General features: G+C 39.9%; 1 long non-coding RNA gene across 2 annotated transcripts; it reads left to right on the top strand.

Annotated features, from left to right (window-relative positions):
- Window positions 1-6,395: 6,395 nt before the first annotated feature.
- Window positions 6,396-8,173, top strand: LOC110895105. Of its 2 annotated transcripts, XR_002566898.2 has the most exons (4): window positions 6,396-6,602; window positions 7,656-7,692; window positions 7,780-7,930; window positions 8,012-8,173. It is a non-coding gene; the product is annotated as an uncharacterized LOC110895105 (long non-coding RNA). The 2 variants fall into 2 exon arrangements; XR_004861533.1 differs by lacking the exon at window positions 6,396-6,602 and having other exon boundaries at window positions 7,141-7,930.
- Window positions 8,174-17,798: the final 9,625 nt, after the last annotated feature.

Below are 17,798 nucleotides of genomic sequence, written 5' to 3'. Positions count from 1 at the left end.
CCAAGGTTTCAACAAAGAGTGCACGCCAAGCTACAATTGACTCTCCTGATGAGCCCAAACCCTCCCAGCCGTCTAAGAAAAACCAGGGCAAGAAGCGGAAGGCTTCGAGCCAAAATTGTGCGGTCGTCACTCCGCCAAATCCACAACCCCTTCAAACCGTGCCTGCTTTTGCCAGCAATGAACGCAAGGTTTATACTGGAACGCAACCGAAGTGTGGCAAATGCCAGTATCACAACCCTCCAAACGCTCAATGTCGAAAGTGCGACAAGTGTGGCCGAGGTGGGCATACCGCTCCATATTGCCGCTTCCCACCTCATGCCCACCAAAACCAAGCCCTTTTAGCTCCGAATCAAGTCGCCCCTGCGCGAGCATGCTACACGTGTGGTGATACCAACCATATGGCCAACGTGTGCCCTCAACGATACCAACCACAACAACCTCGACAGCAGCAACCGCAGCCTCAACAACAACAGCAACAGGTCCAAGAACCCGCTAGAGGTCGAGCCTTCCTTCTCACCACTGCTCAGGCTCAAAACGCGAACGACGTCATTACTGGTACGTTTCTCGTTAACCATGTCTATGCTTCATGCTTATTTGATACTGGTGCCGATAAAAGTTTTGTGTCGTTAGAATTCGAGTCCTTGCTCAAGTGTAAACGCTCTAAGTTGCCAAAATCTTTCGCTGTCGAAGTCGCTAATGGTAAAACCGTCGTTGTCAATTCTGTTCTCTCCAATTACTCGTTGATTCTAAACGATCATACGTTTTCAATTGATCTCATACCTATGCAAATGGGTAGTTTCGATGTCATAGTAGGTATGGACTGGCTTAGGCGAGTTCGTGCTGAAGTTGTCTGTTCCGAGAAGTTTATTCGCTTACCTCTTCCAAACGGTGACTCTCTACACGTCTATGGTGAAAAGCCTTCGCAAGGCCTTAAGCTTATGTCGTGTATCAAAGCAAACAAATGGTTACGCAAGGGTACCTTCGCCTTTCTCGCCCACATTGTGGAAAAGAAGGACAAAGGCCCAAGCCTAAGCGACGTTCCTGTGGTACGCGACTTTCCGGATGTATTTCCCGACGATCTTCCTGGTCCGCCTCCTGCTCGTTCTGTCGATTTTCGCATCGACTTAGTGCCTGGCGCTACGCCTGTCGGTAAGTCTCCCTATCGTTTAGCACCCTCTGAGATGCAAGAGCTCTCGAGCCAACTTCAAGAGCTTCTTGACAAAGGCTTTATACGCCCTAGTACTTCTCCTTGGGGGGCTCCCGTTTTGTTTGTCAAAAAGAAAGATGGATCATTTCGTATGTGTATTGACTATCGTGAGCTCAACAAGCTTACCATCAAAAACCGATTCCCTCTTCCTCGCATTGATGACCTCTTCAACCAATTGCAAGGCGCAACCTGCTTTTCAAAGATCGATCTTCATTCTGGGTATCATCAACTTCGAGTACTCGAAGAAGATGTACCTAAAACCGCTTTCCGTACGCGTTATGGTCATTACGAGTTCGTGGTCATGCCCTTTGGTTTAACCAACGCACCTACTGTTTTCATGGATTTAATGAACCGCGTGTGCAAAGCATACTTGGACCGTTTTATGATCGTCTTCATCGACGATATTCTCATCTATTCCAAGACGCAAGAAGAGCATAAGCGACACTTGCACCTTATCCTTGAACTCCTCCGTACTGAACGTCTATACGCCAAATTCTCCAAGTGTGAATTTTGGCTAAAAGAAGTTCAATTCCTTGGTCATACTGTCAACGAACTTGGCATTCACGTTGACCCCGCTAAAATCGAAGCTGTGAAAAATTGGATCGCACCTAAATCTCCGTCTGAAATTCGCTCGTTTCTTGGTCTTGCTGGTTACTATCGTCGTTTTATCTCCAACTTTTCAAAAATCGCTGTTCCTTTGACCTCCTTGACTCAAAAAGAGAGACCTTTTGTTTGGGGTCCCGAACAAGAGGAGTCTTTTCAAACGCTCAAGGACATGCTTTGCAATGCTCCTATCCTAACGCTTCCTGATGGTAACGATGATTTTGTCGTGTATTGCGACGCTTCGAACCTTGGCCTTGGTTGTGTCCTTATGCAACGTGACAAGGTTATCGCTTACGCATCGAGACAACTCAAAATTCATGAGAAAAACTATACTACCCATGACCTTGAACTTGGTGCAGTCGTTTTTGCATTGAAGATTTGGCGACACTACCTTTACGGTACTAAATGTGTGGTCTTCACCGACCATAAGAGCCTTCAACACATCTTCAACCAAAAGGAACTGAACATGCATCAACGCCGTTGGGTGGAATTGTTAAACGACTACGATTGCGAAATCAAATACCACCCAGGTAAATCGAATGTAGTAGCCGACGCTCTTAGTCGTAAAACTCATGTCAAAAGTATCCGTTGTTTCCAACTCGTCCACGATCTTCAAAATCGCATACGTAACGCTCAGTATACATCCGTTAATGAGGGTAACCTCTACAACGAGATGCAATGTGGTGCTGAAAATAGTCTCGTGTCCAAACCTGATGGCATCTTATACTATCTCAATCGTATCTGGATTCCCAACCGTGATGATCTTCGCAAATTTCTGATGAAGGAGGCCCATAACACGAAGTATTCTATTCACCCTGGTGCCGACAAGATGTACCATGATATGCGTACATCCTATTGGTGGCCTGGAATGAAGAAGGATATATCCACTTTCGTCTCTAAATGTCTCACATGTTCCAAACACTACAACAAAAATGGCTTTTTAGGACCTTTTCTGTGGGACGCTTGTAAAAGAAGGTCCTAAAAAACTATTTAATAGGACTAATGAACTTTTAGGGTCCTTTTATAATATACTCTACTAAACCGGTGTCCTAAAAAACTATTTAATAGGATGGATGATTTTTTGGGGTCTTATTATCATATAATTTAATAGGACACTTAAAATGTAGATCCTAATAAAGTATTTTATAAGACATTTAATTGTTAGTGTCCCATTATGTGGTACTGTATTAGGACACTTGATCATCTGGGTCCTATTATAACATAACTTAATAGGATACGTTGTAGTTAAGTCATAAATGTTCAGTCTTATAGAACCCTTTCTAGTCGAAGTCATATTAGAACTTAACTTAATAGGACACTTGACACTTGGATCTTATAACTTTAAACTTTATAGGACGCTTAATCATTGTGGTGTTATTATAATACACCATAATAGGATACTTGATATTTGAGTCATAAAACATTAGTTTTATAGGACACTTATTCGGTAGAGTTTTATTATAATATAACTTAAAAAGAAACTTGACACTTGGTTCTTATAAATTTAACCTTTATAGGACGCATAATCATTGTGGTGTTATTATAATACACTGTAACAGGACACCTGATATTTGAGTCATAAAACATCAGTTTTATAGGACGCTTATTTGCTAGAGTTCTATTATCACATAACTTAATAGGACACTTGACACTAGCGTCTTATAACTTTAATCTTTATAGGACGCTTAATCATTATGGTGTTATTATAAAACACCGTAATAAGACACTTGATATTTGAGTCGTAAAACATATGTTTTATAGGACGTTTATTTGCTAGAGTTTTATAATAACACTAGGTTATTGACCCGCTTAATCATGGCCGGTGAGTGGTGGTGGTGGTGAGAGGTGGTGGTGAGCGGTGGTGGTGGCCGGTGAGTAGTGGTGCTGGTGGTGGCCGGTGAGTGGTGGTGCTGGTGAGAGGTGGTGGTGGCCGGTGAGAGGTGGTGGTGGCCGGTGAGAGGTGGTGGTGGCCGGTGAGTGGTGGTGGTGGTGGTGGTGAGTGGTGGTGGTGGTGGTGGTGAGTGGTGGTGGTGGTGGTGAGAGGTGGTGGTGAGTGGTGGTGGTGGCCGGTGAGTGGTGGTGCTGGTGGTGGCCGGTGAGTGGTGGTGCTGGTGAGAGGTGGTGGTGCTGGTGGTGCTAGTGAGAGGTGGTGGCTGGTGAGTGGTGGTGGTGGTGGTGGCGGCTGGTGAGTGGTGGTGGTGGTGAGTAGTGGTGGTGGCCGGTGAGTGGGGGCCAGTGGTGGTGAGTAGTGGTAGTGGCCGGTGGTGGTAGTGGTGGTGGCCTGTAACATCCGTAAAAATGGGCTCCCAAAAACCAACCCGTTTTAAAATCCGGATCCTAACTTTGAACCTCGAGAATCTTTCGCGAATTAAAATACCGTTGAAAGATTTTACTTGTTATTTAATTATCAATATAAGTTATTTATTTATTTAGTTAATTAATTAATTTAAATAATCATTTCCAAATTTTAATTTTAATTTTTTTTATTAAAACTAGTTAATTTGTTTTAAAACGAGTTCGGGTAGTTAAACTTTGGGGACTGTTTGTGCTAATCTTGAAAGTGTAATTAAACTTAAAAAAATATAATAAATAAATAAAACAGTCGGCTCAGGATTCGAACCTGAGTCCAACAAGCCAACATAAACGACAATAACCAATATGCTACCTAGTCCCTTCCTGCTTATAGCTTGTGCATAACTCCTTTATAGTAGTATTACTGTTATACTTCAAATGAAATGCCGCCCAAACTTCCGATAACAAACATGGCAAGTATCTTGCATTTATCACTGATTGATCCTTGATAACGCGTTTTCCTTTTACCACCTACGAATCTGGACGTGAATATGTGCAACATCATTTGAACTCCGAAATCATGCATTAAAGATCCGATCAATCCAATGATATTTTTTTTCTCCAAAACAAAGAGTAAATTGCCATTTTAGTCCCTAATTTTTCTTCAAATTTTTCATTTTAGTCCAAATAGTTTTTTTTTTTTTTTTTTTTGCCTCTGGGTCACTGACTTTTCCCTTTTGTTGCCATTTTGATCACATACACTAACTCCATCCAAAAACTCCATCTTTAACCATGGGTATTTTGAGGATTTTCATTTTAAACGTTTTCAATTGCCATTTTGATCCGATTCCATAAAATCAAAAAAATTCCAAAAAATTCTAAAAAATAATAAAAATTCTAAAAAATCAGAAAAATTCTAAAAAAACACAAAAAATCCGTTTCGGCGCCAACCGTTTCGACCTGAACCGTTTCGACCCGAATCGTTTCGAGCTGAGCCGTTTCGACGCAAACCGTTTCGACCCGTACCGTTTCGACCCGAACCGTTTCGACGCGAACAGTTTCGAGCTGAACCGTTTCGAACCGAACCGTTTCGACCCGTACCGTTTCGAGGCACGGTTCGCGAAAAAAAATTCCAAAAAATAAAAAAAAATCCCAAAAATTCTAAAAAATAATAAAAATTCTAAAAAATCCAAAATATCCGTTTCGGCGTGAACCGTTTCGAATCCGAACCGTTTCGAGCTGAACCGTTTCGACGCGAACCGTTTCGACCCATACCGTTTCGACCCGAACCGTTTCAAGCCGAACCGTTTCGACGCGAACCGTTTCGACCCGTACCGTTTCTAGCCGAACCGTTTCGAGCCGAACCGTTTCGACGCGAACCGTTTTGACCCGTACCGTTTCGAGCTGAACCGTTTCGACGCGAACCGTTCAGAGCTGAACCGTTTCGAACTGAACCGTTTCGAGCCGAACCGTTTCGAGCCGAACCGTTTCTAGTGAAACGGTCGAACCGTTTCTAGCTGAACCGTTTCGAGCTGAACCGTTTCGAACCGAACCGTTTCGACCCGTACTGTTTCGAGGCACGGTTCGCGTCGAAACGATTCAGCTCGAAACAGTTCGGGTCGAAACGGTACGGGTCGAAACGGTTCGCGTCGAAACGGTTCAGCTCGAAACGGTTCGGTTCGAAACGGTTTGGCTCGAAACGGTTCGGTTCGAAACGGTTCAGCTCGAAACGGTTCGCGTCGAAACGGTTCAGCTCGAAACGGTACGGGTCAAAACGGTTCGCGTCGAAACGGTTCGGCTCGAAACGGTACGGGTCGAAACGGTTCGCGTCGAAACGGTTCGGCTCGAAACGCTTCTGGTCGAAACGGTATGGGTCGAAACGGTTCGCGTCGAAACGGTTCGGGTTCGAAACGGTTCACGCCGAAACGGATTTTTTGGATTTTTTAGAATTTTTTAGAATTTTTATTATTTTTTAGAATTTTTTGGATTTTTTTTTGATTTTTTGGAATTTTTTTGATTTTTTTTAATTTTTTTGATTTTTTTGGAATTGGATCAAAATGGCAATTGAAAACATTTAAAATGAAAATCCCCAAAATACCCCTGGTTAAAGATGGAGTTAGTGTATGTGATCAAAATGACAACAAAAGGGAAAAGTCAGGGACACAGAAGCAAAAAAAAAAAACTATTTGGACTAAAATAATAAATTCGGACAAAACTTAGGGACTAAAATGACAATTTACTCCCAAAACAAAACTTCTTGTTTTATGCTGTCCCTCTTCTGTAAAACGAAAAATACACACCCAACTCAAAGGTTTGCGTCTTTCTCTACTCTTAAACTTTCAGTCTGTGCTTCTGATCAACCCGTAACACCGGAGCAAACGGAACTTGTCGGAGGAGAAAGTCACCCGAAAACGAAACTTTGCCGGATCCATCAACCGTGTCGGAGACACGAAGACGTCGCCGGAGTTCCTCGATCCATTCGCTACTCGTTGACCGGAAGGTATCCGTACACTATTTCTGTTCAGATTTCAATATAGATCAAAAACCCTATAGCCACTTCGTGTTATATAGTCTGGGTTGTTCGGATTTTTTTTTTTTTTGAAGTAAGATTTTAGAGTTTCAAGTAGATTTAATAGAAAGAAGACGACACTGCCACCCCTGTTTTAAAACTTATATAAAAATCTGGATGCAAATCAAATTGTAAGGTGTACTGGTGGTTTTGCTTGGATGTTATCATGTTAAAACACAAGAAAAGGCCAAGCCGATCCCGGCCATTCCTTGTTTTTTTAGCATTCTTTTATTATTTTATAAAGTGGTTGAACTCTTTATTAATTTAAGCCATTATGAAATAATGAGATCACAGAAACAACAGCACAGTCTAGTGGTCATGGCTTCCCCATACACTTTGTATTATTTTTATAAAAACCCAAGAAAAATAGTATTGTTTAAGGAAAATTATAACACAAATTAAAAATCAGTTATAACACATCAAAGCTTGTAGTCCAAGTGGTTGTGACTATTTTTACACATTATACTGGTGAACAAGTACGAAACGAAGATTGGACATAGTATGTACCTTAGTTAACAAGAAATTGATTAGTATAGTTTATTTGTTATGAACAATGTCTTGTGTTTGTAATTGTGTATTTGAATTATTTGCTTCGTGAAACATTTGTTATGAATAAATTATTAATTAAAACACGCAATAGCAAGTCATAAGCTCTCGAGTTAACATGATCATGCCCCGATCACCTATTCCGTTGCGGGTTGGGGTGTGACATGGCCGGTGGTGGTGGCCGGTGGTGGTGGTGGCCGGCAGTGGTGGTGGTGAGAGGTGGTGGTGAGTGGTATTTTGACTTGAGCTTTAGAAATATAATTTTAAACGAGCCGAGCCCGCGCCCGAGCTCTCTCAAAGTTAAAGTTGGAGCTCTCGGGCTCGACTAGTATTTTGACCGAAAGTCAAAGATATATAGATTTGATTTGATTTAAAAAGTCAACCAGTTATTGATTAACTGGTCTGAAGTTTAATGAATGATTCTTAATTTCACTGAAGAGGAGTGATGCATAGAGAAACTGCAGAGAAATGGTTGGTGAGTGCTTGTTATTGTGATGTAAATGTGTGTGATTTATGTGGTTTTTAGTTATTTTAATTAATGCCAAATCCTACTTAAATCTAGTTGGTGGTATAGAGATTGGACCAGAATAGTGTGAGGTAAACGTTCAAGTACAAATAAAAAAGATGAAAACTTGGTAAGAGCATATGGTTTGTTTTGTACAATTCAAGATTGTATTGGTGCATCCATCACATGGCCCTATCCATTCATCTCGGTATGTATTTGTTAAACTTGTGATACAAATAATTTTAATATCATGGAACTTAATGCTTATATGTGGATGGTTTATATGTAGGTAGTCCATGAGGATTGAGGACGCATGATGACTCAAGATTTTATGCTTCTTATTTCTTTAATTGCTTTTAATTTCTTTGTTAAATGTTAAGACTTTATATTAGATAATGTTATAACTTATTTATAGTTAGTGTTTTTGTTATGGACATGCTTATTTTAAATATATTGAAGATTTATTTCTTTCATTTGTTGATGGTTATACAATAACTATTAGGATGTTATATGTTGATAGTCTGTTTATAAAATTGGTTTTATAATCTTATTTGGGATTTAGGACCATTTTCTTGATATTAAAGTAGCTATAACGTTACATCATAATGGTCCTATAAATTAATTTTTAAGGACGTTTGTTTGTGTATCAAAAGATTAAAAGTAGGTAATCACATATTAGAACATTGTAAAAGTGTCCTAATATGTTCTTTTTAGGACGCTATTTAAGTCGTCTATAGACATATTATACGACCATAAAGTTGGTTTTATAATCTTATTTGGTATATTAGGACTCTTTTCTTGGTATTAAATTAGCTATAATGTTACATCACAAGGGTCCTATCAATTAATTTCTAAGGATGCTTTTAAGTGTATCAAAAGATTAAAAGTATGTAAACACATGTTAGAACATCGTAAAAGTGTCCTAATATGTTTTTATTAGGACACTATTTTGGTTTTTCAAGACATATTACACGACCATAAAATTGGTTTCATAATCTTATTTGAGATGTTAGGACGCTTTTTTAGTTCCGGGACTTATTACGACCCCTTTACATGAAACGCTTTTACCGTTGGTCCTATTAAATGAAAGGTCCTATAAAATAGCATTTTAGGACGCTTTTGCGCGTACTAAAAACCCAGTTTTCTTGTAGTGAAAGTGAAAGCTGAACATCAACGTCCCTCTAGCTTACTCAAACAACCAAGAATTCCTATCTGGAAATGGGAGAGCATTGCCATGGATTTTATCACTAAGCTTCCTCGCACTACTGCTGGCCATGACAGCATTTGGGTAATCGTTGATCGATTGACCAAGTCAGCTCATTTCCTCCCTATTCGCGAAGATTTCAAAGTCGAGAAATTGGCTAAGGTCTACATGAAGGAGATAATCTGTCGTCATGGTATTCCCATCGACATCATTTCTGATCGTGATGCTCGTTTTACGTCTCGTCTCTGGCAAACTTTTCAATCTGCTATGGGTACTAAACTCAACCTTAGCACTGCCTTCCATCCTCAGACTGACGATCAAACCGAGCGTACTATCCAAACCTTAGAGGATATGCTTCGTTCATGCGTAATAGATTTTGGTGGCAACTGGGATTCACACTTGCCCTTGGTCGAATTCTCGTACAATAACAGTTATCACGCGAGTATTCAAATGGCACCTTTCGAAGCATTGTATGGTCGCAAGTGTCGTTCGCCTATTTGTTGGCACGAGATTGGTCAAGCCCAAATCACCGGTCCCGAGCTTATACAAGAGACGACGGACAAGATTTTACAGGTTCGAGACAACTTATTGAAAGCCAGGAGCCGACAAAAGAGTTACGCTGACAAAGGACGCAAACCTATGGAATTCGAGACAGGTGACCTCGTGCTTCTCAAGGTATCCCCTTGGAAGGGCGTGGTTCGATTTGGCAAGAAAGGGAAACTCGCACCTCGCTACGTTGGTCCTTTCCAAATTCTCGAGAGGATTGGCGAGGTTGCGTATAGACTGGACCTGCCCGAAGAACTCAGCAATGTACACCCTGTCTTCCACGTGTCCAACTTAAAGAAATGTCTAGCTGACGAAGGACTCCACGTTCCTCTCGAAGACATGCAAGTCAACGAAACGCTTCACTTTGTGGAAAAACCGGTCGAGATCATGGACCAAGGAACCAAGCAATTGAGGCGCAGTCGAATTCCTATTGTCAACGTTCGATGGGAAGGAAAACGTGGCGCTGAATTTACTTGGGAGCTCGAAAGCGAAATGAAGTCGAAATATCCTCATCTTTTCCCTACGTCTTCCTAAATTTCGGGACGAAATTTCCTAAAGGAGGGGAGACTGTAACGCCTGGCTATTTTGTACTTTCCATTTATAGAAGGTTTTGTTCGTAATCTATTTTTGGAAACCTTGTATTTTTGTAATCATTTCCTTTCTTTGTAATCTTTATCAAATCGAGACTTGGATCATTAATGGAACTGGTATTTTCTTATGTATATGTTGTACGCACTCTAATTAAGCTCGTATGTCCAACTTCGGGAATCAATCTATGTTTGATCATTTCTCTTGGAAACTATGTGTGAACTTGCAATTTAACTAAACTTATGCTTTGAACGTGTTTTAAACAAGAACGACACTTGAATTAATACTTATACGCTCGATTATACTTGGTTTATATTCCTCATGCATAAACATACCTTAATCTATGCGTTTGAGACAAGAATGGCCCTTAAAACATCATAAATCATCAACTACACAACTATAGGGGCCAAAATTGTAAAAATGAAACTTATTTGCCAGAACCAGGTGGCGCGCGGTCCGCGTCCACTAGCCTGGATATCCTAGGCGGGCCGCGTGAGGCTCGTATCTGCAGAACCCTTGGACAGTCGCGACCAGCCACCATTTTGAGCGGGATTTTTGAGTTTAAACCGTGTTTTGGCTCTTGTAATCACCTCTAAACAACCCTAATCACCTCCCTATAAATACCCAAGCTCCTCCAAGCACTTGGACACTTTCACCACTCTCAAATCTCACCAAAACACTCTCCAATTCAAGCAAGAATCTGCATTTTCGGATAGATTCACACACTTGCACTAAACTTGGTATAACTTGCTCATTTCTTGATGAAAACACTTAATTCTTCTTCCTATTTGCTTGGTTAATCATGGAGTTTGATTCCTTGACTTCTCCATGGAGAAATCAGACCTGGAATTGCTCCGAAATTGACCAAAAACTTTCTGTTTTGTTACATCTTATGCAAACTTCATCCAACTTGTGTTTAACACAACTCAAGCCAATGTCCTAATGCTTACAACCCTCTTATGGTTGGTTAAGCTTAAAAACATGGTTGAGACATCTAAATCAGGGGTTAAAACCTCATAAACTTTCTGTTTTTAATTAGGGTTTTACCCACAAGTAGTGTTCAAGTATGAAACTTGATGAATGTGTGATGGTTGGACTAGCTTGGGCTATCCTTCATAAGAATCCACTCATTACTTGATGTTTTGCTATAGATTAGTTGTTGTTAATACTATAATACTTGTATGTTCATGACCCTCCTTGTTGTTTGTAACAACAAGTGTAGCGGTGAACAATAGAGGTGCCTAAATGGAGACTTGTTCTTCCTACCTCATGTATGAACTCTATGACACAAAGAGGTGCCTAAATGGAGACATTAATCTCCTACCTCATGCTTGAATCATAAGACTTGTAATCTATATAATATCTAAGCTATCCTATATACATATACACCTAAGTAACTAAACTTGATGATAACTTAATAGTTACTTGTCAAGAATATGTTACATCATCTATGACCATGCTCTTGTTACGACTCTAATGGACCTTTGAATCCATGAAATCATACCAACTCTTTTGAGTTCTAATAGTGTCAAGAACAAGGGTTATGTGTACATGATGATTATTTTTACTTATGTTATTTTCTATACAAATTAAACTCCGAATCTATAATCTTCCGTAAACGCCAAACTCACACACCTTGTTTGCCTCGTGTAGAAGGACAAGGTGCTCCGAATTAATCCATCCACCAACTCACTCACAGGATTTCAAGTAGGAAAGCTTGCAACCACCGTGAGTATACTCGTATTCCCCTTTTACTTTTATCACTTTTGGGGTGTAACATGTTTATCTATCAACAAACTTACACATGAACTTTTGCTTAAACACATGAACATTCCTATAACATGCTTGTATACGTGATGGCTTGATGCTTTAAACTTGGTTTTATCTTATGTGTTGAATTTATCATTAACTTCGTACGAGCCAAACCGTGACATATGTAGCGCTATAGGATTAACGACCCGCCCCTTTATCTCGGTAATGTCATGAGCATATTGCGTTTCCTTGGTTTGATATGTTAGACACATACCATGTTTAAATGTTTATCTTGAATCACATGCTTGCTATGAGGAATTGTTCACAACTTATCTTTTGCTATGTATGTATCAAACTTGTATACCCGCCTTTGCTTTTGCATTGAATTGTATTTTTTAAACATGTTACAGGTTGATGATGACGATGCTATGAAAAGAAGTAGCGTTGATGCCTAGATACACATATAGACGTTTAGGTTTAATATGTTGTATCAATTTTGCTTATGTTGCTATGTATTACTTTTGGAACTTGTTGTCATTTGAGTTTATGTAATGTTGACTATTTGAAGTTATGAAATGAAATTGAGATAATTTAAATATTGTCACAAATAGTGTTATGATGTCTCTAGCAATCTTCACACTTCGTCTCATCCCGATGTTTCCGCCATTGGTTGAGGTGTGACAACACTGGGGGCAGAGCATTATTCTCGAGGATCCTTAGAACAGGTTACTATGGGCCTACAATGAAGAAGGATGTCGTAGAATATGCAGGGAATGTGATGCTTGCCAAAGACATAACAACATCCTACATCAGCCAGCAGAGCCTTTATATCCTTAATTTCCTCTTGGCCATTCATGAAGTGGGGAATGGATATAGTAGGCAAACGCCCAAAAGCACCAGGTGGAAAAGTGTTCATGCTAGCTATGACTGACTACTTCTCCGAATGGATAGAAGCATAAGCTTTTGTTCAAGTCAGGGAAAAGGAAGTTATATCCTTGATCAAAAGAAACATTACTACTAGATTTGGAATTCCTTCTGAAATTGTATGTGATAATGGATCCCAATTTATTGAGAATAGAATTACTACCTCTTGTGACAGTTGGGGATTAAGACGGTTACATCAACACCAGTCTACCCACAAGCTAATGTCCAAGCATAATCAAGCAACAAGATCATCTCAACAACTTGAAGAAGAAATTATGATCCAAGAAAGGAAAATGGGTTGAAGAGCTACCATATGTCCTTTGGGCAGATAGGACAACTCCAAAGAATGCCACAGGCTAGACTCCATTCTCCCTAGTCTTTGGAACTGGGGCAGTAATCCCTACAGAGATGGTGGTTCCTACAACCAAACAAGCATCTGTGATCCTCAGGCAAATGCTAGAAATCTGACTCAAGACCTGGATACTGTGGATGAGCTCAGAGACTTGGCAAGGATAAGGATAGCCAGTTATCAGCAAAGGATGGCTGGAGCATACAACAAAAATGTCAGGATCAGAAGATTCCAAGTTGGTGATTTGGTGCTGAGGAAAACATTTCAAAACACTACAAACCCGACTAATGGTAAATTGGTACCTAAGTGGGAAGGCCCCTATTTGATAAAAGCAGAGGCTGGAAAGGGGGCATACAGCCTATTGACCATGGAAGGCGATCTCTTACCAAGGGCTTGGAATGCTATCCATCTAAAGAAATACTTTATGTAATAAGGATCAAAGATCCTTAAAGGCTTCGGTATTCTGACATGTGATCAAGGATCTTCAAAGGATATATGATCCTTACTTCGGTAACATCTCACTTTAATTATCTTTCACTTTACATACTTTATGTGTTATAAGAAAAGGATGTTAGACACTTAACATCCAATTTCACCAAGTTTTAAGCTTTTGCAGAAGTTTTTAACATCGTTAACAGAGGATTAAGGGGTTGGCCACCTCTCTCCCACGTTTAAGGTATCTTATACCTTCTAAGGTTTAAAGGTGTTCACCTTTCACACGATTGGGTTTTGACACCCCGCCAGTAGCGCACGTTTATCCAAGTATGGCTCGAGTCAATGGGACCAGTACACGATTAGTGGCTGACAATTTCATCGTTGTTGGCCATATGTAGGATCTCAAGTATAATGGTGGACATACCATACATCTGTTAGCCTAAGGTTTCTAACATTTTCACGTTAGCTAAGGTTTTGGCATTTTCATGTCACTCACATTGGGCTTGTCTCCAGTTTGGGCCAGACCCCAAGATTTTTGGGCTTGTCGGCTAGTCGCCTGTTATAATGGGCTTGACCCCGGATTATTTGGCTTAGTCCCAAGTTCATTTTTATAGTTTCTTGGAGCTTTAATGGTTTACAAGTTCTACCAATAAGGATACTGAATCCTTAAACTTTAACTAATTTCATTGGTCTGTTTGTACAATAGTAAGTTTTAAGGATATAGAATCCTAACTTAGGTTCTCTAGTATGTCTTATCCTTAGTTTTATTTATTTCACTGATTACGTCCTATACTTTCCAACTAAGGATATATGATTCATATTCATATATACAGTTAAAGTTTTCTATAACACCTGTGATCATCAGATTTTTAACAACTTGAGATTTCCTAAGTCTTTGTAAAGAAAAAATGATGATCATCACTAATAATATATTCGAGTATGGAAACATAAGCATATCAACCAAAAAACTTTAATGATAAATGCACAACACCAGCTATAGCCAAAAGATTAATACTATTAAACCCATTAATATTTGCCAAAAGTGCCCGGCCTAGACTTCACCAGCAAAAACATGGACCATCCACCCAGACTGGACCGGGTTATCTAACAGTTAATAGTTTTTGTGTAGAAATTTGAAGTGCAGGAAAGTAAAAAGCAGGATACTAAAGGCTTCATCCCCCAAACAGAGGATCCGTCCACCTTTGTCATTCTACCTATTGTTTGAAGGATTAGTGATCCTTAAACCTAAAACTATTGTTTAGAAATTATTACAGGCCATAATTGTTTGAAACAAAAACACCATCAAATAAAAACCACAAATCATAAAAAGTGGGCTTAGGCCTCGTCTAAATTATCCTTCATTGCCCACTTCAGCAGCATCACCTTCCATTGCTCCCTCACCTCCAGATTCAACTTCCTTCACATCCTTGACTCCACTCAGACCAGCCTCCAAAGCCTGCACCTGTTCCAGTTCAGTATCACCGCCAAGCTCGAGAAGAGTCTGCTTCTAGCAGCTACATCCCATGCAGACCGATCGGAGCTAGGATCCATAGCCTCTTGGGCTACTTTGATCCTTGCCTGCAGGATAGCACGAGCAGCACAGACTTTGGCCTCGTCAGTGGCCTCCATCTCAGCCATGTTAGCATGTATCTCGGCCACCATGATTTGCTTCTCCAGGTTGTTGACCTACTTCTCAAGCTGTGTGATCTTCTTGTCCTTAGCGGCAGCAATGGAACGGAGACCAGCCAAGTTCTCATCAGCTTCGACAAGGCTTTTATCCTGGTGAGCCTTGAGGCGGACAAACCTTTGTACATTACAAGACAAGAAAATCAGGATCAGTGATCCTTCATTACAGACAAGACTACCCATGAGGATCAAGGATCCTTACCTCAGTGACAAATTTATGGATTTATCGTTCTGCTTCAAAGTTGTCTTCCTAAGGCTCAGAAGGCTTCTTCCGTTTCGATCCAACCTTGGCTCTAGTGGTCACTGTCTTCGGCTCCGGCAGGCTTTAGCCCTTGGCCAGCTCCTTCTTTATGGAGCGATGGGAGATCATGCTATTAATGTCATCCAGACCAAATTTGGAAGCTGATTTGCTGGTAGATCGTAGAGCACCTATTCAGTTAACAAACATATAAGTTTTATTATCTCACTCAATATATTTCAATACATAATCACGTTATACATATATTTGCAAGTACTTACTTGACATCATATAGGAAGTGTAGGTGGTTTCTTCTAACTCTTTTATCTTCGGCTTGAATGTCCTGATGGTTGAATCAATGGCCCAAAACGCAACAATCCTTTCTTCAGTACCGGGTAAATCAGCAAGACATGCAAAGTTGTTCACTACATACAAATAAAGAAAAAAGGATCGGTCAACAATAATATGACAACTATCTACAGTGATTATCTAAGGATCCTATATCCTACCCTTTAAGATCCACTTTTTGGGAAGACTATCCCCTAAAGGAATAGAATCCCTTCTCACAAAGAAGAATTGATTCTTCCATGTGGTATCATTTTTTATAGTCTTAAGGATTGGAAGTGGTTGATTGGGTTTAGCTTTAAACAAAAACCGGTGGGATCCATGGGTCATAAGGGAATAAAGATATGAGAGTTCGGACATATTAAAATCAATTACTTCGTTGCTGATGATCTGTTCAAATGTGTACAAGACCCTCCACGCCATGGGCATTTCCTGACTATAGCTAAGGCCGGTAAGGGTGAAGAATCGCTGGGTTAGGTTAGGGAAAGGATAGGTGTAGCCAAGATGAAAGGGTAGAGCAGGAAAGCACACCCAAATGGGTGAAATAGTCACTCTTGTTGGAAGAATCAAAAGGACGAAAAATGGTTCCCGGAGGGAAGCAGGTATACAAGCTATCAATTTCAGGATCGGTGAATTTACAAAGCTCCATTCTTCAAAAGGTTTTGGCTTTTTGGTACACCATTCATACCCTGGCTCTTGCCCAGAGAGGATCTAGTAACCATTTTGGCCATGATCGGAATAAAGGAGAAGAGGAGATAGAAAGAAAAGGATGAAGAGAGAAGGAGAATACCTGGTTTGTTTTTGGAATGGAGATTTAAATGAGGATTTTCTTGATCTTAAATTGTTTTTTTCAAAATCATATCTTCACCCTATATAGCGTGATGATTGTTGCAGGCAACCCATCGATGACGTCATAGGCTGTAATGGCTAGTTACATGCATAACAACTAGTCCGCATCCAATGGAAATATGTCAGACTTGATAAGTATCATATCCGCCTTATTTGGGGGCAATTGTTAGGGCATTGATTTTTACTAGTCTGGATCATGTATCCTGAGATTTAGCCTGGATCACTTATCCTTAGCGGATGGTGCAGGAAGTCTGGGGATAAAGGATCCTTATTAATATTTGCGTTAACTAACATTTTTTCTCTATTTCTCTAATGTTTATTCGCAGGTACTTGGCGACATGGACTTAGTCTATGCTGGAATATCAGTGAATATGCTCCAAATGAGCACATGCATATAGAAGTATAGCCGTTATGGACGAACATGGGATACTTGTACATTTTTCATATAGTTAGTTGTATAGATATTTCCAATTTTATAAGGGGATGATGAGCTCAATTAGAACACAACACAATACCCGCACACTCTAGCAATATCAAAACTGCTCTCAACACTCACACTAAAACTTCATTGTATCGAGCTCATTGTTATCCAATGTTGTACCAAATTGTTCATAGTTTGTTCAATATAGTTGGTGATCGGTAATTTCCATCACCCAAGGTTTTTTGTGCCGGAGATCTTCTATATATATCAAGGGTTTTTCCTCATACAAATCTCGGTGTTCATTGTCATTTACACTTTACAATTATTTACATTGTTGTTCAAACATAAGCACTCTACCTCACAAACAAAATTTGGTTGCATTATCCTTAAACTGATTTTTGACCAAAACAACGACTACTGAGTTTGTCAGATTCATTTAACACAGTACAAAAACTCAAACATAAAAAAAACTTCAAGTGATTTAAGAAAGGTTCAAACCCACACACCAACTCATAGGGAGTTCTACCACCTAGCACCGAAGAGGGAGTCCTATTAATTAGATAAGCAGCAGTTAATACACATTCTGACTAGAATCTAACAGGTAAGCAACTTTGAAATAACAAAGCCCTAGCAACATTCAGCAAATGCCTATGTTTTCTTTCCACTATCCCATTCTATTGGGGTGTGTATGTGCAAGTAGTTTGATGAATAATCCCTTTTTGTTTAAAAAAAAATTGTT

Source organism: Helianthus annuus, chromosome 6 (genome assembly GCF_002127325.2).
Source record: "Helianthus annuus cultivar XRQ/B chromosome 6, HanXRQr2.0-SUNRISE, whole genome shotgun sequence".
NCBI classification, from domain to species: domain Eukaryota; kingdom Viridiplantae; phylum Streptophyta; class Magnoliopsida; order Asterales; family Asteraceae; genus Helianthus; species Helianthus annuus.
The sequence above is the reverse complement of the archived record's forward strand: the minus strand, read 5'-3'. Positions and strand labels throughout refer to the sequence as shown.